Raw genomic sequence first — 21,897 nt, 5'->3', positions numbered from 1 at the left:
TATTAACCTCACCACCTGTCCCTCTCCTGTAATTCCACTAACACTCTTACAGCTGCTTTCATCCCACTCAATTTTGTCTCATGTTATGAGAAACTATCTCATTATATGGCTGAAAGGGCAAAGATGGGCAGCAGGGTTTCCAATATTCATCTTCTCACCGCTACAGCAACACATGCTCATTTAGCAGAGTATGTGAAATCTCAGATTCTGAAGGCTGCGCCATGGTGAGTAGGTGTAAAGAATCTGCATTAGGATCCTTCGAGATTGATAATGGCAACGGCGATCTCATTGTGCTGCTCTTGGATGTCTAATTGTTCAGGAAGTCTCAGAAGGTAACTTTGCACCATACAATGTTAGTACCTGGTGTGCAGGAGTGCTAACTTTTCTGTAATACCATCAGAATTGACAGGGTTGCCATTCTTGAAATGTCGGAGTAGTTGATGTTGCAAGTGTTCAAAAGTTGATAACTTTCACTGCAGAACAGGAAAGGTGAAGAAAGAAATAACAAAGGAAATGCATTTGATTTTGTACATAAACAAGGGCTACTTGCCTTTGTGATTACAAACAGTCCACATTCAATGATTTGTTCAACCAACTCAAGTCTCTTGGAAGCTGGTTTTAGTTAAGTTCTGTCTGGCTTCTTGTACCCAATACCCAAACTTTTTTTATTCGTTCATGGAACCTTGTCTTCGCTGGCTCGACCAGCATTTGTTTTCTATCTCTAGTTGCTCTTCAGAAAGTGGTGGTGAGCTGTCTTCTTGAACCACTGCAGTCCATGTGATGTAGGTAAGCCCACAATGCTGTTAGGGAGGGAACTCCAGGGTTTTCATCCGATGAAAATTAAGGAGTGGTGATATATTTCCAAATTAGAATGTTAGGTCGCTTGGAAGTGAACTTGCTGGTGATTGAGGTGAAGTGTAAGTAAAATAGCTGCTTCACTGAGAAGGTGTGACTTGGGCCTTGGATATCGAGAGGGAAGAAAGTTGCATTTTCTGCAGCTGCATGGTAAAGTGCTGTGAGAGGTGTGGGGAAGTGTCGGAAGTTGAGGAGGAGTGGATTGGGGTGTCTCAGAGGGAACAGTCCTTGTGGAACGCTGACAAGGGAGGGGAGGAGAATGTCTGGCGGTGGCCTTCCACTGGAGGTGACAGAAATGGCAGCTTATGATCCTTTGAATGTGACTGCTGGTGGGGCGAAAAGTGAGGCCCCCATCGGTATTGTGGGAGGAAAGGGAAGGGGTGAGGGTAGAAATGTGGAAGGTAGTTCGCATATGGCTGAGGGCGCCGTCAACCACCGTGGTTGGGAATCCTTGGTTGAGGAAAAAGGTGGATGGTTCTGAGGCCTCCCTGTGGAAGGCGGCATCGTCAGAACAGTTGCATTGGAGATATAGAGGTTGGGATGTACGGATGTATAGCCCACGTAACCGTGGAAGTTGGTGGGTTTGTATAGGATATTGGTAGCCAAACCAACCTAAAATGGAAACACAGATATCAGGGAAGGAAAGGGAGGAGTCAGAGATGGTCCAAGTGAAGATGTGAGCAAGGTGGAAATTAGAAGTGAAATTGATAAATTTTTCCAATTCCAGACAAAAGAGGGAAGCAGCAGTGATGATGTCATTGATGTACTGGAGAAAGAGTTGTGGAGAGGGTCCCACGTAGGATTGGAACAAGGAATGTTCCGTGATCGCCACTGGGAGACAGGCATAACTGGAGCCCATGTGGGTACCCTCGGCCAGACCTTTGATCTGAAGAAAGTGAGAGGAGTTTAAGGAGAATTGAATCAAAGTAAGGATGAGCTCAGCCAAGGAGAAGAGGGTGGTGATGGATGGGGACGGCCTGTTTTCCAGGAAGTAGTGGAGAGACCTAAGACCATCATGATGGGGAACAGACATGAAAAGGGATTGCATGTCCATGGTGAAGAGGTGGTGGCTGGTGCACGCAAACCGTAAGTTCCAAAACTGATGTAAAGTGACAGAAGAATGGTGGATACAAGTGGGAAGGAACTGGACAAGGAGAGAAAAAAAATCAAGTTGAGGTAGGATGAGATGAGTTCCACCGGGCAGGAACAGGCAAAAACAATGGGCGTGCTCAGGCAGTCCTGTTTTTGGATTTTGGGAAGGAGGCAGAAGCAGACTGTATGGGGTTAGGGGATAATGAGCTGGGTAGGAGGCTGTAGGGGTGAGATTAATGACTGCTGTGCACACAATAGCCAGGTCACGGTCCGGGGGAGATTGAAAAAGGTGTTGAGAGCCTCCACAATATAGAGGTCAGTATACCAGACAACAACAGCACCACCCTTATCAGCAGGCTTGATTGCAAAATTGGACCTGAGAGCACTGAGTGCAGTTAGTTCCAGCTGCCCATCTCTCACAAGTGAATGAAAGAAGAGGGAGATAGGATTGAATGGATGAGGAGGTGGATGTTAAGCTGCAGTTATACAAAACCCTGGTTAGACACCACTTAAAGTACTGTGAGCAAATCTGGGCATCATGCCTAAGGGAGGATATATTGTCCCTGGATGGAATGCAGCATAGATCACAAGTATCATACCTGGACTTCAAAGGTTGAGTTATGAGGAGAGATTATACGAAGTAAAACTATTTTCTCTACAATTTAGAAGGTTAAGAAAATTGCTTATAGTCCTTGAGATATTAATAGAAAAAGACTGGGCAGATAAAGATAAACTACTTCCACTAGTTGGGATTCTAGAACTAGTCTGAGAGTTAGGGCCAGGCCATTCAAGAGAGATGTTAGGAAGCACTCCTACACACAAAGAATGATAGATGTTTGGAATTTTCTTCCAGAAATGGCAATGGATGCTGAAAGAGCTGGTAATTTTAAATCTGAATTAAATAAATGTCTGTTAAACAATGGTATTAAGGGATATAGGCCAAAGACAGGTATATGAATGCTGGAACAGGCTCGAGGGGCTAAATGGCCAACCCCTGTTCCTATGTGTTAATGCTGAAAGTGAGGATAGTACCCATTGTAGCTAGGTTCATTTGGAATGATCGCAACAACCCTCTGTTGGGAACATCAGAAACATAGCACCTTATCAGTGATGTGATTCTAGAGCAGTTGTACCAGACACAAATGAGGCCTTACCTTAGGCTGTGATACAGTACACCATGGAGGCCTTCCAAAGGGAGGGCCATGAAATGTCTCTGCATGGACCTTTGAGATAACACCAAATATGTACATCAAAACCGTGTTGGACGAATACATTGGGATATAACATTGTAACCTTGGTAGGAATGATACATCCTTATGCATGCCCCATAATCATCCATGAGACAAAATATTGAATATAATGGCCCATTTTCTTTTAGACAAGCACAGCTTTGTGTCCTTGTCCGGGTATAAGACCTTTTTGAATTTACTTGAGAATTGAATATTGCAGGTAACGATCTAAAATTCTGCTGCTTCACTGGATTAATTTGCCATGATCATGATTACTTGCCATGATTACTAGTACCCATGATTTGTCATATAAATTGTTGATCAATAAAAGCATTCTACCTGTTGGAATTTTTATTTTAAAACAAATCTTCATGGGAATCACATGACTTTAGTAAATTGCTTGCACTCATTGCTTAGGAACCAGCTGCTCGAGCTTCATGTCTTCTTTATAAATTGTTTTGAATAATAGTTGTGGGAAAAGCTTGTGGTGGGAGAGGCCTTCAGGATCATTTTTCTGCCTCTTTGAGACAACCTTGGTTTGCATCTGGTGTGAAACCTGAGAAAAGCCTCCAGAAGACTGCTCCATACTGTGTTTCCTGAGTAAGCTGTATCTGCCAAGAATCTAGAGACAACTAATTATGTCTAGTGGCCCGTCTACATGTGCCAGAATGTCAGATTGACAACCATGTAAACATTTCATACCTTTCTTCCTTTAAGAACTAGTCATTATTAATCAAGAGGTTAATTTTCCTGATCTCTACAGACAGTAGTCCAGTTTTCTCTTTTCCTGGTGTGTGCCTGTATTTTGGATAATTTAAAAGTTAATTTAGTTAACATTTATACTTAAAGATTGCAAATTTTGAATTTTTGTTGAATATTTTTGTTATATAGTAAATCAATAATTTTATATTTATTGAGGAAACCTGGTTAACAGATCTTTTATTCTACCTTTAATACAAAGAAAATATGCGATTAGCCATATTGGGATTTGGGTAAAACATTACATTTATGTTATGTCCCATGGAATAGTAGGACTAGAAACAGAGAGTGCACTTCTTCAATCTCAGTTGTAACAGAAAACAGTGAAATATGCCTATTGTGACGGCAACAGAAAGGGCTGGCCTTGCAAATGTGATAGTAAAACTCACTTTTTAATAGATTCTCAGTATATGAAAAATCGGGACAATCTTTCCTTTTATTACCAAAAAGATTCAGGGTACTATTTTTCCGATGTGGCATGTAAATAACTTACGCTGTGGCATTTAAAAGTTTAAGGTAGTTGAGGATCAATGCCCCTAGAACCTATAGGTACTTGCTTAAAGGAGGTAACGCTGATCACATTGGTGCCTGTCCTTTGAGGATTCCTGCCAATTGGCAAAAGTTCTGAACCCTATCCAATTGACACCTAATTTTCATTAAGGAAAATAAGAACTTGTGTTTGAATGCAATAGGAGTGACTTGCTTAAAGCAAATTGGATAAGCAGGGTTTTCTGATTAAACATGTCTCTAATGGGTCTCTAGGGAGCTGTAGAGCTATAAAAGCTTTATGGCTACCCTCACTGTAATGGAATAGTTGTCCCCATTGTAGATTTTTCCTACTGATCATTTATATTGCTGTGTTACAATCTTGTGATGTAGAGGCAACACAAACATATTTCCTCTGACGTGAAGATGTAGGATGTTAGCATCTAATTCTGCTTATGAGATGCTAAGTAGGTAATAAGACAAACAGGTGTTGTAAACTAATTAGAAAATATTCAAATATATATCAGTGGGGGGATCTCTTGTAGCACAGTGGTTGGGTTCCTACCCTTGGACCAAGAGGTCTGGATTCAAGTACATAAAAAGCAGGACCCAGCGAGTTATCACCCCATCAGTTTACACTTGATCATCAATTAAGTGATAGAACGTGTCATGGACAGTGCTATCAAGCAGCACCTACTCAGAAATAACCTGCTCAGTGACGCCCAGTTTGGGTTCCACCAGGGCCGTTCAGCTCCTGACCTCATTACAGCCTTGGTTCAAACATGGATGAAAGAGGTGAATTCCAGAGGTGAGATAAGAATGACAGTCCTTGACATCAAGGCTGCTTTCGACCGAGTGTGGCATCAAGGAACCCCAACAAAACTGGATTCAATGGATGTCAGGGGGTAAAATCTCTGATGGTTGGAGTCCTACTTGACGCACAGGAAAATGGTCATGGTTTTTGGAGGTCAATCATCTCAGCTCCAGGACATCTCTGCAGGAGTTCCTCAGGGTAGTGTCCTTGTTCCAAACATCTTCAGCTGCTTCATCAATGGCCTTCCTTCCATCATAAGGTCAGAAGTGGGGATGTGCAGTGATGATTACACAATATTCAGCACCATTCACAACTCCTCAGATACTGAAATAATCCCTGTTCAAATGCGACAATATCTGAAGAATTTCTGAAGAAAGGTCCCAACCCGAAACATCAACTTACCTACTCCTCTGATGCTGCCTGGCTTGTTGTGTTCCTCCAGCTCCACACTTTATTGTCTCTGACTCCCGCATCTGCAGTTCTTGCTATCTCGAATATTTGGACAATATCGAGATTTGTGCTGATATGTGGCAAGTAACATTCACACCACACAAATGCCCGGCTATGACCATCACTGATAAGAGACAATCTAACCACTGCCTCTTGGCATTCACTGGTGTTAACATCACTGAATCCCCCACTGTCAACATCCTGGGGTTTGTCATAAAACCAGGACAAATTCAACCCGGCCAATTAACGTGCCATCAACCTACTCTTGTTCATCAGTAAAGTGATGGAAGACATCATCAATGGTGCTATCAAGCAGCTCTTGCTCAGCAATACAGTGCTCAGTTTGGATTCTGCCAGGGCCACTCAGCTCATAACACTAATACAACCTTGGTTCCAGCATGGACAAAAGACTTGAACTTAAGAAGGAAGGTGAGAGTGACTGCCCTTGTCATCAAGGCCGTATTTGATTGAGTATTGTGTCAAGGAGCCCTAGCAAAGCTGGAGTCAATGGGAATTGGGAAAAGCTGCCCATTGGTCGGAGTGATATCTAACACAAAGAAAAATGGTTGTGATTGTTGGCAGTCAGTCATCTTAGCTATAGAACATTTCTGCAGGAGTTCTTCAGGGGAATGTCCTAGGCCCAACTGTGCTCATTGATTACATTTCCTTATCACATGGTCAGAAGTGGGAAATTTTGCTGATGATTGCACAGTGCTCAGCAATATTTGCAACTCCTCAGGTACTGAAGTAGTCCATGTCCAAATGCAGCATGACCTGGATGATGTCCAGGCATGGGCTGATAAGTGGCAATTAGCATTCGTATCACTAATGTCCCACGCATAACCAGATTCAACAGAGAGAATCTAACCATCAGTCATTAGCATTCAATGGATTGTCATTACTGCATTCCCTACTATCAACATCTTGGACATGAGAAGGTTTGTAGCTCAGGTTGAGTTCTGGATGTGAGTTTGCTTGCTGAGCGGGAAGGTTAGTTTTCAGATGTTTCATCACCATTCTAGGTAACATTATCAGTGAGCCTCCGACGAAGCGCTGGTGTTATGTCCCGCTTTCTGTTTATCTGTTTAGGTTTCTTTGGGTTGGTGATGTCATTTCCTGTTCTTTTTCTCAGAGGATGGTAGATTGGCTCTAAGTCAATCTGTTTGTTGATGGAATTCCGGTTGGAATGCCATGCTTCTAGGAATTCTCATGCGTGTCTCTGTTTGGCTCGTCCTAGGATAGATGTGTAGTCCCAATCAAAGTGGTGTCCTTCCTCATCTGTATGTAAGGATACTAGTGACAGTGGGTCATGTCATTTTGTGGCTAGACAACACTAAACACTACATTGGACAAACAGGCAGAAAGCTAGCCACCAGGATACATGAACATCAACTAGCCACAAAACGACATGACCCACTGTCACTAGTATCCTTACATACAGTTGAGGAAGGACACCACTTTGATTGGGACAACACATCCATCCTAGGACAAGCCAAACAGAGACACGCACAAGAATATTCAGAAGCATGGCATTCCAACCGGAATTCCATCAACAAACACATTGATTTGGAGCCAATCTACCATCCTCTGAGAAAAAGAACAGGAAATGACATCACCAACCCAAGGAAATCTAAACAGATAAATAGAAAGCGGGACATAACACCAGCACTTCATTGGATGCTCACTGATGATGTTACCTAGAATGGTGATGAAACGTCTGAAAACTAACCTTCCCGCTCAGTGAACCAGCTTACATCCGGAACAAAATAAAGACCCACTCTTTTGTGGACCGAGAAGAGGAGAGCATGACTGTGTTGGAGGTGGAAGGAAGACGTCGGGTTGGCTGTGCACCCTTGCAACTGGTGGATTTTAATGCTGGCTTCGGCCTAACGCTGGTTCCGGGGAGCAGCCAACCTGCAACGCTGGCTGCGGCACGTGATCGTGCCCTGGGTCAGGGGGTCCGGAACACCATCCGTGTTTCCGTGAAGAAGGTGGATGAAGGTGCACCTGTGGACTGCACCTTCTTTGTGAAGAGGCTCCTGTTGGACTGTTGTGGGTTTGCTGCTGCGGACATTTACTGCCTGCAGGATTTCCCTGGAAGAGGTTTTTACGATGTGACCTTCAGGAGTGCCAAGCTTTGCAAGCGCTTCCTGGAGGTTTTCAAGGAGAAAGGAGGTGAGGGCCCCCTCTCTGTATTGACCGCTGTCCCGCTGTTCGTGATGCCAGCGCAGAGGAGCCGTATGGTGACTGTACACATGTACAACCCACATGTGCCAGCAGTTGATGTCCTGACCTTCCTTGGAAGGTACGTGAAGGTGGAAGGGGACCGAACCAACATCATGGACCCCCTCAGAATCTGGACCAGTAAGAGGCAGGTCAGGGTGATGCTGAGGATGGGCGCAGACGGGAACATCGCACACCCATCGTCCAGCTTCGCGATCGGTGGGAGCAAGGGCGACCTGACCTGCGCAGGGCAACCTAAAGTCTGCCATGCCTGTGGTAGGTCAGGTCACTGGCGGCCGACTGCAAAGCCACCATCTGCAGGAACTGCAGGGAGGAGGGACACCTTGCAAAGGATTGCCCACAAGAAAAAAGCTGCAACCTTTGTGAGGAAGTGGGCCACCTCCATAAGGCATGCCTGCGGCAGGGGACCACCTATGCCCAGGTTGCTGGCAGGCGCAATGCGGGGCAACCCCCCCCCCCGGAGGAGAGGAAGGCACCAGGCCCCTGCAAGGACCCCCCTAATATGCAGGAGGGCCAGGCCGTGCAGGAGGGCCCAGCCCCGTAGGATGGACCCGAGGCCAGCAAAGCGCCCCTGCAGGCTCCGCTCCCCGCCTGACAACCCAAAGTCGATGGAGGAGGCAACAGGTGACCCAGGAGAGTGGACAACGGTCTGGAAAGTGAGGAGGAAGGCACGCTGGCTGGCCCAGGCACCCCAACCATCAGGCAGGAAGAGGCAGCTACAGGGAGGCGATAAGAGCTCCTCTGACGAGGGAGATTCGGAGGAGGTCTGCCCAAAGCAAAAGCTAAAGATCTCAAGGGAGAAGGAAAGCAGCACCCCGCTTCCAGGTGACTGGGAGGATTCCTGAGGCTCCCTCCGACACCCAGGGACACGCCGCTGGGGCCCTCGGACCCCGGAACTTTCAGGCAGGAAGGAGGAAACAGCGTGTCCCCAGCCTGACCCACAGCCGGACTCTCCTGCCTCCGTACCCCCGATGGGGGGATGCCACCCGGAAGGCAGCACGGATGGTTTCCTGAGTCCGGAGATCGTCCAGCAGTTAGCCCGGGCAATGGGCATGAAGGGACAGATGGAGGGGCTGGACCTTGGACTCGGGGAGAGTACTGCGGTCACTGCCCACAATGGGGGTACGAGTTGCGAGCATTATTGTGTGCAGCGTCAAGTCCACCGCAAGATGTGTGTCCACGTTGGCCTACCTGACCACCATCAAGGCGGACCTCCTGTATCCGCAGGAGTGCGGGATACCGCACCTCAGCAGGTACGGGAAATGGTCCGGCACCTGGACCTGTGGGCCTTCGATCTGGTCAGGGGGTAACGACTGTTGCTCCTCGGGCCTGGCTATTCTGCTGCGGGGGCGCAACTTCACTATCTCTCAAGTTCAGGAGGTGGTGGGGGGGCACCTCCTAGTGGCTGATGTCTCCTACAGGAACGGTCCCCTGAGGCTGATCAACGTGTATGCCCCAGCGGTACGGAGTGAGCGGTTGGCCGTCCTGCAGCGGCTTCCACCCCTGCTGGCTACGTCCAGGCCGGTCATCCCAGGCGGAGACTTCAACTGCATCATCGATGCAGATGGAAGATCCGGCGTGGGGACAGCGAGTGGGGGGAGTCAACTGGACGTCACGTCCAGATTCCTGATGGGCACGGTGAAGGACGCTAAGCTGCTCGACGTCTTCAGTACCCCTGCAGACGGAATGCAGCGGAGATACACCTGGTCGCGGCCAGATGGGTCTATCCGCTCAAGGATAGACTTCCTGTTTGTGTCACGGGTGTTCTCGGTCAGGTCCACCGGCGTTGAGCCGGTGTTCTTCTCTGAACACTGCCTTCTGCTGGCCGACTGTCACTTACAGGACGACCAGCAGGCCGGCAAGGGGACGTGGAAGCTCAACACGACTCTGTTGACCCCAGAGAACGTCGAGGAGCTTAAGAGGGAGTACGCCGGTTGGAGAACCGTGAAACCCCTCTTTGAGTCTCCGGGTGACCTGTGGGAGACGGTGAAGGGGAACATCAAGAGGTTCTTTGTCCTCAAGGGTGTTCGGAAGGCGAGAGAGAGGCGGGGAAAGCTGTCGCGACTCCAGAAAAGGGTGCAGAACCTGCTCCTTCTGCAGTTGATGGGGGTCGACGTCACGGAGGTCCTCTGTGACGTGAGAGGCCAGCAAGCCTTGCTGTTCGCCACGGAGGCCTCCAGGATAATCTTCCGGTCCAGGCTCCGCTCCGTGGAGCAGGACGAGATGTGCTCACGTTTCTTCTTTCAGAAGGTGCACAAAGAGAGCTCCGTGCTTAGCTGGCTGAAGGAGGACAAGGGCTCGGTGACGTCGTCTCGGCCCGACATTTTGAGGATCAGCAGATCCTTCTATGCCGAACAGTACGGCCTCTGAGTCGTTCCTGTCGTCTATCACGGAGGCCTTAGACGACAGCAGGGGGGAGTGGCTGGACCGGCCGATTATCCCTGGACGAGCTGACCAGAGCCCTCGAGTCCTTGGAGAGGAATAAGACTCCCGGGAGCGACGGCTTACCAGTCGAGCTGTATTCCGCTCTGTGGGACCTGGTCAGCCAGGAACTGCTGAAGGTGTAGGATAGTGCGCTTCGGGCAGGGGAAATGTACAAGTCCATGAGGAAGGGCATCATCACCCTCATTTACAAGAGGAAGGGGGAGAGGGAAGAAATTAAGAATTGGCGTCCCATTTCACTATTGAAGTGGACTACAAAATCCTGGCCAAGGTCATAGCCAACCGGGTCAGGTCTGTCCTGGAGTCGGCGATTCACCCTGACCAAACCTGTGCTGTGCCGGGCAGGAAGATCGCTGAGAGCCTCGCGCTCATCGGATAGTATCACCTACGTGCAGGACAGGCGGGTGGACACCTGCCTCATCAGCCTGGACCAGGAGAAGACCTTCGACAGGGTCTCTCATGCTTACATGAGGGACGTCCTCTCCAAATTGGGGTTCGGGGAGGGCATCCGCAATTGGATCCGGCTGCTCTACACCAACATCGTTAGCGCAGTCTCGATCAACGGGTGGGAATCGGACAGTTTTCACGTCAGATCTGGAGTCAGGCAGGGCTGCCTGCTCTCTCCCGCCTTGTTCGTGTGCTGTGTGGAGCCCTTCGCCGCATCCATCAGGAAGGACGTGAGCCTGAAGGGCGTGACTATCCCAGGCGGCAGAGGCCCTCAGGTCAAGACCTCCCTGTACATGGACGATGTCGCCGTCTTCTACACTGATCGTTGCTTGGTGAGTAGACTGTTGGACATCTGCGGCCAGTTTGAACTGGCCTCAGGTGCCAAAGTCAATAGGGGTAAGAGCGAGGCCATGTTCTTCGGGTACTGGGACGACTGCTCCTTCATCCCCTTCACCGTCAGGACAGACTACCTGAAGGTGCTGGGTGTTTGGTTTGCTGGAGCTGGGGCGTGCACTAAGACTTGGGAGGAGCGTATCACCACACTGAAGCAGAAGCCGGGCAGGTGGACGCTTCGGTCCCCCTCCATCATGGGTAAGAACCTGGTTGTCAGGTGCGATGGGCTTTCGGTACTGTTGTATGTGGTGCTGGCCTGGCCTATTCCCTGGACCTGCGCCACTGTGGTCACCCGGGCCATCTTCCACTTCATTTGGGGGTCGAGGATGGACCGGGTCCACAGGGACACCATGTACAAAGACCTGGAAAATGGGAAAGGGCGTACTGAACGCCACCCTCGCCCTGATGGCTACCTTTGTGTGCGGCTGCATCAAGCTGTGCGTAGATCCTCAGTATGCAAACACCAAGTGTCACTACTTACTGAGGTTCTACCTGTCCCCAGTGTTGCAAAGGATGGGCCTGGCCTCGTTGCCGCGGAACGCTCCGAGCATTTGGACCGTCCTGTACCACCTGTCCTTCGTGGAGAAATTTTTGAACGGAAACACCTTTGACCACAAGGCCGTCAGGCAGTGGTCAGCACGTAGTATCCTCGAGACCCTTTGGGAAAAGGAGAGGGTGGATCCTGTCGTGTGGTTCCCCACGCAGACTGCCAAAGCCGTTTGGCAGAATGCCTCATCGCCAGAACTTTCAAACAAGCACAAGGACATTGCTTGGCTGGTGGTGAGAGGGGCTCTGTCAGTGAGATCCTTTATGCATGCCCGGAATCTCTGCACCACCGCACGCTGCCCTCGAGGCGGCTGCGGGGGGAACGAGACTGTCGATCACCTCCCTCTGGAGTGTGCCTATGCGCAGGAGGTCTGGAGGGGGATGCAGTGGTATTTGTCCAGGTTCGTCCTGAGCAGCTCCATGACACGGGACTCCGTGCTGTATGGGCTGTTTCCCGGGACGCTCACCGAGACCAACATCAACTGCGCCTGGAGGACCATCAATGCGGTGAAAGACGCTCTTTGGTTTGCCCGCAACGTGCTGGTCTGCCAGCTGAAAGAACTGACCCCAACCGAGTGTTGCAGACTGGCGCACTCCAAGGTCCAGGACTACGTGCTGAGGGACGCGCTATAGCTTGGGGCAGCCGCCGCCAAGGCACGGTGGGGAAAGAGCACCGTATGAAACCCCTCATCCAGAATAGAAAAACGGGCCCTATCTGGTAACTGGGCACAGCTGGCGCCTTCCCCAACTGGTCAGGGGCCCAACGGGGACTGTGCGGGGAGACGACTGCCTGGGTATTTTCTTTGCTTTGATTTTTTTTCTTCTTTGTTTTGTTTTTGCCTTTAGTTGGTGTACGCACTCCCTGGGTAACCTGGAGCGGCTTGCATGTCTGGGTAGGTGTATAAATGTTTTATATTTTTCGTACATTCTGTGAATAAAGTATATTTTTTCAAATAAAAAAACGGTGATGAAACGTCTGAAAACTAACCTTCCAGCTCAGCGAGCAAACTCACATCCATCTTGGACATGAACGTTGATTAGAAACTGAACTGGACTAAATGTGAGTATTGTGGCTACAAGAACAGGTCAAGAGCTCGGAATTTTGCAACTCGCCAGTCTATCCACCAACTACAAGGCACAAATTGAGATTGTGATGAAATGCTTTCCACTTTCCTAGATGAGTGCAGCTCCAACAGCACCCAAGGAGGTTGACACAGTCCAGGACAAAGCAGTCCATTGGCACCACATCGACAAATTCATTTTTTCCAGCACTGATGCACAATAACAGCAGTGTGTACCATCTCTAAGATACAGTGCAGAAATTTACCAAGGCTCCTTAGATAGCACCTTGCAAACACACAACCAGTAAACTGAGAAGGACAAGGTAGCAGGTGCATGGGAACACTAGATATGCAAGTTCACCTCTAAGGTACTTGATACAACAGGACTCATTGTATTTATAGTGGGAAGGAGTGACAAGTATTGTCCATTAGTTTAGGAATTGAAAAACCTAAGAGCAGTTAGAAAAGCGCCTAAGCTGCAGAGGCAAGCCGGTAGAACTGTATTTATCAGCCATTTTAAGGGAATTCCTCTATAAAAAAAAATCAAAATGTGCCTGTAGAATGCTATATTGATATTTTTTGCTCTGGGATAATGTCCCAGAAGTGTTGTGTAAAAGAGTTTGAGAATGTGTCTCATCGGCATAAAAGGGATGACAGAAAAAAAGGAAATTCAGAAATAAAATGGGTTGATGAAAGTGCTCAGCTCTTGGAATGCTTTTTAAAGAAAAATCCTTTTTCAAAAATTTCTTGGATGTCTTCTAACAGGGATGCTTTGTGTTGTAATAATTGTTGTGTTGGACTGAATTGTGAGAACAGAAAAATGTAACGTAATCCTATTTATTTTTCAAAAGTTTGTTAAAGATTGTATAATATAGGAATATACAATGCATTATTGTTTTATAGTTTTGTTAAATAAAAGAGAAAATATGCTCGTATTTAACTTCTGTTAAACAATATGCTAAAGGTCTAAGAGTTAAAGGTAACAAAGCAAATAGGTGCTGTGAACTAATTAGTTAATTGAATTTAAATATGTAGATTCTTTTGATCTTTTTCTGTAGTTCAGCTTTTGTTATCCCAAAAGAGCATTCAAATATATATAAAGAAGTCTGATGAAGGGTCTAGGCCCGAAACGTCAGCTTTTGTGCTCCTGAGATGCTGCTTGGCCTGCTGTGTTCATCCAGCTTCACACTTTGTTATCTTAACGAGAAGGTGGCTGAGTTTTATGGTGTGTGGGTAGTTAAAATATAACTCTAATTAGAAACTGTCTGCTTGGACTTTGTCTAAAAGCATTTAACATCTTATGTACAACATGGGAATGTCAACGTATGCATTGATTCCAGGAAAAAAAAAGCTAGGTGCAAACATAATGCTTCAGTTTTTGTTGTACCTGCATTTGTAATCCTGTGTGAATTTATCTTCATTCGCTAAATTGTGCAGGTGTTTTGGAAATTCCTCAAGAGATTTCCTTTTTCAGTACTTTGTTTAATGTTACCTTAAATTTGCAGCAACAAGCAACAGTACAGTGTGTGGTCACGCTGCTATAATGAGAACAGGATACAGCTTTGATTGTCACGAAGTGTATGATAACGACAGGATGTGATTTCAAGTGGTGACAACTGCCTGGTTTGATCAAAGGTCACTGACCTGGCCATTTCAGCAGAAACAGAGGTAGGCGGCAGTGTGGGTAGAACCATAAGGATTACAGAACTTAATGCTTTTTGTGTTTACAGATGTTTCACACCCCTACAGATGTTTCACACCCAATCCTATTCGGGCAGTGTACACATACCCATATATGAGGAGATAAGGAGCATAAAAATTCATGAGATGTTAACCCATTAACATCTCACAGTAGGGGGGAAATGTGTAAAATAAGATGTAAGGTACAAAAGTGGTAGTCAGTACAACCGCAAAACAATTCCAGAAGCAAAATGCAAGTAAACACAAGAGCCTTTTCAGAACTAAAAAGTACTCCATGAGTATCAATAACTCGTATAATGCTTTTAAAGAAATGAAACATGCCGAAGCCCTGCATAAAAGCATTATTTTAGTAACACGGAATATAATTTATTCTTTAATTAGAATTGTTTTAATGCTTTCCTGGGTCAGAGACCTGACTGACGAGATTCAAAGCTGAAGTTGCAAGAAAAATGGCAATAAATTTGGGAGATGACAACTTGAGCAAGAATCAGATAGGATGATGGGCCGAGGAGTGGCTGATGGAGTTTAATTTAGATAAATGTGAGGTGTTGCATTTTGGTAAGGCAAACCAGGGCAGGACTTGTACTGTTAATGATAGAGTCCTGGAGAGTGTTGCCAAATAAAGAGATCATGGCGTGCAGGTTCATAGTTCCTTGAAGATGGAGTCACTCGTAGACAGGGTGGTGAAGAAGGTGTTTTGTACACTTGCCTTTATCAGTCAGTGCATTGAGTGTAAGTGTTGGAATGTCATTTTGAGGCAGTACAGGACATTGGCTGGGCCACTTTTTTGAATATTGCATTCAGTTCAGGTCTCCCTGCCATTAGAAAGATGTTAAAATTGAAAGGGTTCAGAAAACATTACAAGCATGTTACCAGGGTTAGAGGATTTGACCAGATTGAGTTGGCTGGAGCTATTTTCCCTGGAGCATTGGAGACAGGGGATGACTTCATAGAGGTTTATAAAATCACGAGGGGCATGGACAGGGTGAGTAGCCCAGGTCTTTTTCCGAGGGTGGGGAAGAACTAGAGGGCTTGGGTTTAAGGTGAAGGGAAAGATATAAAAGGAAGTTCAGAGGCATTTTATTCCTGTTAGAGTGAAGGGTAGGTCTGGTAAGATTAGGGAACAATGGATGAATAAGGATGTTGAGGTTCTAGTCCAGAATAAAAGAGAATTTTATTTTAGATGTAGACAACTTGGTTCAATTGAATCTCTTAATTAATATAAAGAGTGTAAGGGTATTCTTAAGAGAAATTGGGAAAGCAAAGAGGGAATATGAGAGCATTGGCAGATAAGGTCAAATATAATCTAAAGAGATTCTACAAATACATTAAAAGCAAGAGGGTAACTAGAGAGAGGGTAGAGCCTCTTAAAGATCATGGAGATTGTCTTCAATTGAACCCCAGGAGACAGAAAGACACTAAATGAATATTTCATGTCAGATTTTACTGTGGAAAGAACTGGAGTCTAGAGAATGCAGAGAAATAAACTATGATGTTTTAAAAACAGTGAGATCAAGCATAGACTCAAGGACCATTTCATAGAGCATCTGCGCTCTGTACATGACAAATGACAATACCTTCTCGTTGCCAACCATTTTAACTCCCCTTCCCATTCCTGGGTGACATGTCTATCCTGAGCCTACTCTGGTGTCACAATGACACTACATGCAAACTGGAGGAGTAACACCTCATATTCCACCTTGTGAGCTTACAGTCCAATGGCCTAAACATGGAATTCACCAGTTTTAAAATCTCCCCGTCCCCGGCCTCACTGCATGTCCAATCCTCCCTCTCATCCCTGCCTCCTTGACCTGACAACCTGTCTCCATCTTCTCTCCCACCTATCTGCCCCACTGAACTCACCAACCAGTCCCACCACTCCCTACTTGCATTCACCTATCACCATCCCACCTACCTTTCCCAGCCCCACCCCTCCTCTCTATTTATTTCTCAGTGTCCACACCCCTCCCCATTTCTGAAGAAGGGTCCTGAATCGAAACATCAGCTTTCTTGCATCACCTCTGATGCTGTGTTCTTCCAGCTCCACACTTTATTGTCTTTGACTCCAATATCTGAAGTTCTTGCTATCTCACAATCAGAGGTAGTAGTTTGGGAGGTCTTAGAGAATGTATAGGTGGATAAGTCTCTGGGACCTGATCTAAAGGAGGCCAGAACATTGTGGGAAGAAAGGGAGGAAATTATGAGACACATTGTAGAAATATGTGCGGGTGAGGTGCCTGATGGTTGGAGGGTGGCTAATACTGTACCTTTATTTAAGGAAGGTTGTGAGTAGACACTGGGGAATTAAATACCTGTGAGTCTGACTTAGGTTGTGGGTAAATTGTTGGAGGTGATTATAAAAGATAGAATTTATGGACATTTAGAGAGGCAAGAATTGATAGTCAGCATGGTTTTGTGTGAGGAGAATTGTGTCTCACAAAGTCAATTTGAGTTTTTTAAGGAAGTTACCAAAAAGATGGGGATGGGAGATCAGTAGACGTTGTTTATTTGGTTTGTAGTAAAGCCTTTGTGAAGGTTCCTCAAAGTAGACTATTCAGTAAAGTTAGGCCACATGGGTTCAGGGTGAGCTTGCCAATTGGATACATAATTGGCTCAACAGCAAGAGACTGAGAGTGAAGGTGGAGGGTTACTTTTCGGACTGGAGGCCTGTGACCAGTGGTTTTCCATAGGAGTCAGTTCTGTGTCCTGTTTTGTTTGTCACTTTTATAAATGATTTGGATGAGTCTATAGAAGGCATGGTTAGTAAGTTTGCAGATGACACCAAAATTGGTGGCATTGTAGACAGTGAAGAAGATTTTCTAAGATTACAAAGGAATCTTGATCAAATGGATCAATGGGTTGAAAAATGGCAGATGGAGTTCAATCTAGAGAAATGTGAGATATTGCATTTTGGTCAACAAACAAGAGTAAGGCTTATGCAATTAATGGTAGAGCCTTGAGGAGTGTTGTAGAACAAAGGGACCTAGAGGTGCAGGTACCTAAATCTTTGAAGTTTGTGTCACATAAAGAAAAGGTGGTTAAAAAGGTGTTTAGTATGCTTGCATTCATTGCTCAATCCTTTGAGTATAGAGTTATGAAGACATGTTGAGGTTGTACAGGACATTGGTGAGGCTTGTTCTGGAATACTGTGTCCAGTTCTGGTTGCCCAGTTATTAGCAAGGATATTATTCAGCTGGAGAGAGTTTAAATGAGTTATACCAAGATGTTGCCATGTATGGAAGGTTTGAGTTATGAGGAAAGACTGGATTGGCTGAGACTTTTTTCGCTGGAGCGTAGGAGGTTGAGAAGCGACCTGATAGAAGTTTATAAAATAACAAGAGGTATGGATAGAGTTAATGGTAGTTGTCTTTTCCCTAGGATGGGAATTTTCAAGACTAGGGGCACATTTTTAATGTGAGAGGAGAGAGATTTAAAAAAGATATGAGGCAAATTTTTTACATAGAGGGTGGGTCAAGTGTGGAATGAACTTCCTGGTGAAGTATTGGAAGTGAGTAAAATTACAATATTTTAAAGACATTTTGATAGATACATGAATAGGATAGGTTTGGAGGGATATAATCCAGAAGTGGGCAGCTGGGACTAGTTTGGTTTGGAATTACGTTGCATGGACTGGTTTGACTGAAGGATCTGTTTCCGTACTGCTTGACTGTATGACTTTGGATGGTCATCAGTTTAAGTCTGAGGTAGCAAAAGATGTGTCTCTTGAACAAGTTGAGTCCAAGATGCGATGGAAAAACCCTCACACTAAGACTACTTAGTATTACCAAAATTTTGCAATTACATGACTATAATGACTTTGAAATGTATAAGGTGCAGTTGAAGTTCCCCAGCACAACTACATAATTTGACTGGAATAAGATAGTGGGAAATGTGATTTACCGTTGCAAGAAATCAATATCAGTGATACTTTGAACAAACCAACAACGATGTTAAAACATGATTAAATATAATAGAAATTTCAAGTCACAAAAATCAGCCAGATATCCTGCTATGGGATTAATTATTTAAATGCTATATTTGGATGAGCTGTGATAACAATGAAATAATATTGTACAGTGGAATTGGCAAAAAAAAACTGGCTGTGATTAGTACAAATTGATCAGTCAATATTCAAACTTCTTAAGTAATTCTGCAATAGAAGCACTAAAGAGATCAGGGTCATTACATTTCCAGTACTTTATTCCTTCTCTATCTTACTTCAATTAACATTAATTATTGATCAAAGAAAGTTGAAGTTGATTTTAACTACATCTACCCAGTGTGTATTTCACACTATTTTGTGTTATTATTTTATAATCAGGGACTGTTCTTGTGAGTCCTTAAGAACTAGAATTTCTATTCTCACCCATCCATCAGTTACCTATTGATTCTTGCTGGGTGGGGTGAGGAAGCTTATCGTGCAATCTTTTAATATGGCCTGGGAGATAAAATGGACCATGCTTTGCACACACACTGATTTGCACTTCTACATTCCTTGTTAGTATAGTGGTGGATCCACCATGAATCCAAGTGGCCGCTTCAAGCCTGAGTCCACAGAGGGAGCTGATACTCTCCAAGCTATCCCCTCAGTGCACTGTGGCAGAATTCATGGATGAACCACAATCGATCAGAGCTGCAAATTATGATCAAATGAATACAAAACAATAAAGCCTGAATACTTATAAGACATAAGCAATTGGAGAAAAGTCAGGCCATTTGTCTTTTTGAGCCTGCTGTGCTAGTTATTACATTCTGGTAATGCATCTAGCATTGACACCACCGTCTTGCCTAACCCCACAACCCATGACCCCTTTGTAGATCAAAAAATCCATCCAAATTAGCCGTGAATATATTAAATAATCAACCTTCCACCGCTAGTTGAGTAGGAGAATTCCAAACACTAATGACAGGACCCTCTGAGATAGTAAAAAACCTCTTCATCTCTGTTTTAAATGGGAGACCCCTTATTTTGAAACTATGTTTCTTTTTCTAGAATCATGTATTTGGGGAAGTATCCTCTCAGCATCCACTCTGTCAAGCCATCAAAATCTTACATGTTTCAGTAAGATCCTGTCATTCTTCTAAATTCCAGGGAATTTAGACCCAACCTTTTCAAACATACCTCTTAAGACAAATCCGTCAACCCAGAAATTAGCCTAATTAACTTTTTCTGAACTGATTCCAATGCAAATAGGTTTTTCTTTCAGTAAAACGACCAAAACTGTAACCAATACTCTATGTATCATCTCATCAATGCCTCATACTGTTCCACAGGGTAGTATCTTAGGCCCAGCCATCTTCAGCAGCTTCATTATTCACTTCCCCGCATCTTAAGGTTAGAGGGAGGATGTTCACTTAGTGTTCAGCGCAAATCATGGCTCAGCTACTTAGACTACTCAAATACTGAAGCAGTCCATGTTGAAAAACAGCAAAATCTGAACAACAGAGATAACGAAGTGTGGAGCTGGATGAACACAGCAGGCCAAACAGCATCTTAGGAGCACAAAACTGACGTTTCGGGCCTAGACCCTTCATCAGATCAACAGTCAGGCTTTGTCTCATAAGTGATAGCAATATCTGTACCACACAAATGCCAGGCAGAGGCCTTCCAACAAGAGAAAATACAACTATCATCTCTTGATATTTAATGGCATTACCATTCCTGAATGCCCTGCTATCAAAACTCTTGAGAATTAACATTGACCAGAAATTGGTCTGGACCAGCTATATAAATACAGTACTGTGACAATGAGAGCAAATGAGAGGCTGGGAATTCCGCAGAAAATACTTACCTCCTGACTCCTCAAAGTCTAGCTGCTGTCTACATGGCACAAGTAAGGAATATAACAGAATACTCTCCACTTGTCTGGTAGGGTGAAGCTCTAATAGCATCCATGAAGCTTGATACCGTTCAGGATAATGAAGCCATCTGCACGTCAGCATTCTGCAGTATCTCTCCATTTAAATAATATCCTGTTTTTCTAGTCTTCCTGCCATTGTGACAGTAAGTCCTGGACTGTGAATCTGCACCCCACAGAATGCTGAAGAATTTTTCTCAGCAGTGACTTTCCTACTCTATCCATATTCAATAGGAGAACTATTGAAGAATTGTTACTGTCGTCCTGAAGTCAGATCAAAAAACAGTCAAAACCCTCACAAAATTAATATTGATTGCCTGGACAATGGCCTGAATTTTACAAAAAAAATCAAATAAGTATCAATTTCAGGGAGTTGTATAGAAAATTTTGTTCCATGTTGAGTTATCTCAATTTTCTGCACTTACCTCATTATGTATGCACCATGCTCCACTTGCAATATCATTGGCTTAGGAATGGCAAAAGTACTCATTACTGCTGGGACCTCCCAGGTAGTGCTTCAGATTAATTTTTGAAGTCCAGCCATGCATTGGGTCAAGAGCTGCCAGCCAGGAGTTGCCCGTTGCAGTACATGTTATGAGAAATGAAGAGAAAATGAAATGCACCTGAGGGCACGTAGGTGGCATGGCTAACATTTAGATTAGATTAGATCCCCTACAGTTGCATTTAATTGCAAATGCAAGCTCACATTTTTAAGTGTATTGCTATTTTACATCATCATTGTAACTGTAGCTACAAGAATTAAGCTACCTGGGTTATTCGCCCTCAGCACCATACCATCTTAGAACCTTGCCTAAGGGAGGGCTACTTTTTCCTTAACGTCTAACATAGCATGACATCTCTTTGTTCAAAGTGGAATCACCACATGCTGGAAAGACCTAACATGCTTGAAAACATTAACTTTTATTCAACAACAGCAGGAGTGAAGCAAAAGCAAACAGAAAAGTTTGCTCAAAATGGAGGCTCAAAGGAGCAGTTGGGGAGCTTGAGCTACCAGGTATCCACTCTGACTTTCATGTCAGGAATTGTTTCTGTCTGGTGCTTGGGAGCATAGGAAATTGTAGATCAGTGAGACAAATTAAGTACTAATCAGATGTTAATATATGCACACAGACTTGTCACGCCTCACTAATGTAATTCTTGTCTGGCTGTTCAAAATTTGGTTGCAGAATTGTACTTCTTTTCTGAGACATAGAGAATGTAATTTTTCCGAACCCGCCATATTTTTCCTATTGACTCACCACTGCCCATGTCATTCAGGCGTTGTGAAAATTAACCCTATTGTTTTCGGTTGTCTGGCCCACCAGGACCAAACAAAAGAACAAAGAACTAAGAATGATATAGCACAGGAACAGGACCTTTGGCTCCCCAAGTCTATGCTGACACATTTGCCCTTCCATATTAAAATGTCTTCACTTACAGGATCCATATTCCCATCCTATTCACATATTCATCCAAGTGCTTCTTGAATGCTGAACTTGTGTTTGCTTCCACCTCCTCCT

The 21,897-nt window shown here is 45.0% G+C and overlaps 1 long non-coding RNA gene across 2 annotated transcripts in view; it reads left to right on the top strand.

The window, feature by feature from the left end:
• LOC132210021 (uncharacterized) overlaps nucleotides 1–21,897 on the top strand; it is a 49,624-nt gene that overhangs the window by 18,952 nt on the left and 8,775 nt on the right. Inside the window, exon 1 of one of the 2 annotated variants that reach the window (XR_009446178.1) lies at nucleotides 12,429–12,650. The exons of the other annotated variant lie outside the window; for it this stretch is intronic. This is a non-coding gene — a long non-coding RNA (uncharacterized LOC132210021). Of the gene's footprint in view, nucleotides 1–12,428; nucleotides 12,651–21,897 lie in introns of those variants that run through there. 2 annotated transcript variants of the gene reach the window in all.

This window comes from Stegostoma tigrinum, chromosome 9 (genome assembly GCF_030684315.1).
Source record: "Stegostoma tigrinum isolate sSteTig4 chromosome 9, sSteTig4.hap1, whole genome shotgun sequence".
Lineage (NCBI taxonomy): Eukaryota > Metazoa > Chordata > Chondrichthyes > Orectolobiformes > Stegostomatidae > Stegostoma > Stegostoma tigrinum.
Note: the sequence above shows the minus strand (reverse complement) of the source record. Positions and strands in the feature narration are given on the sequence as shown.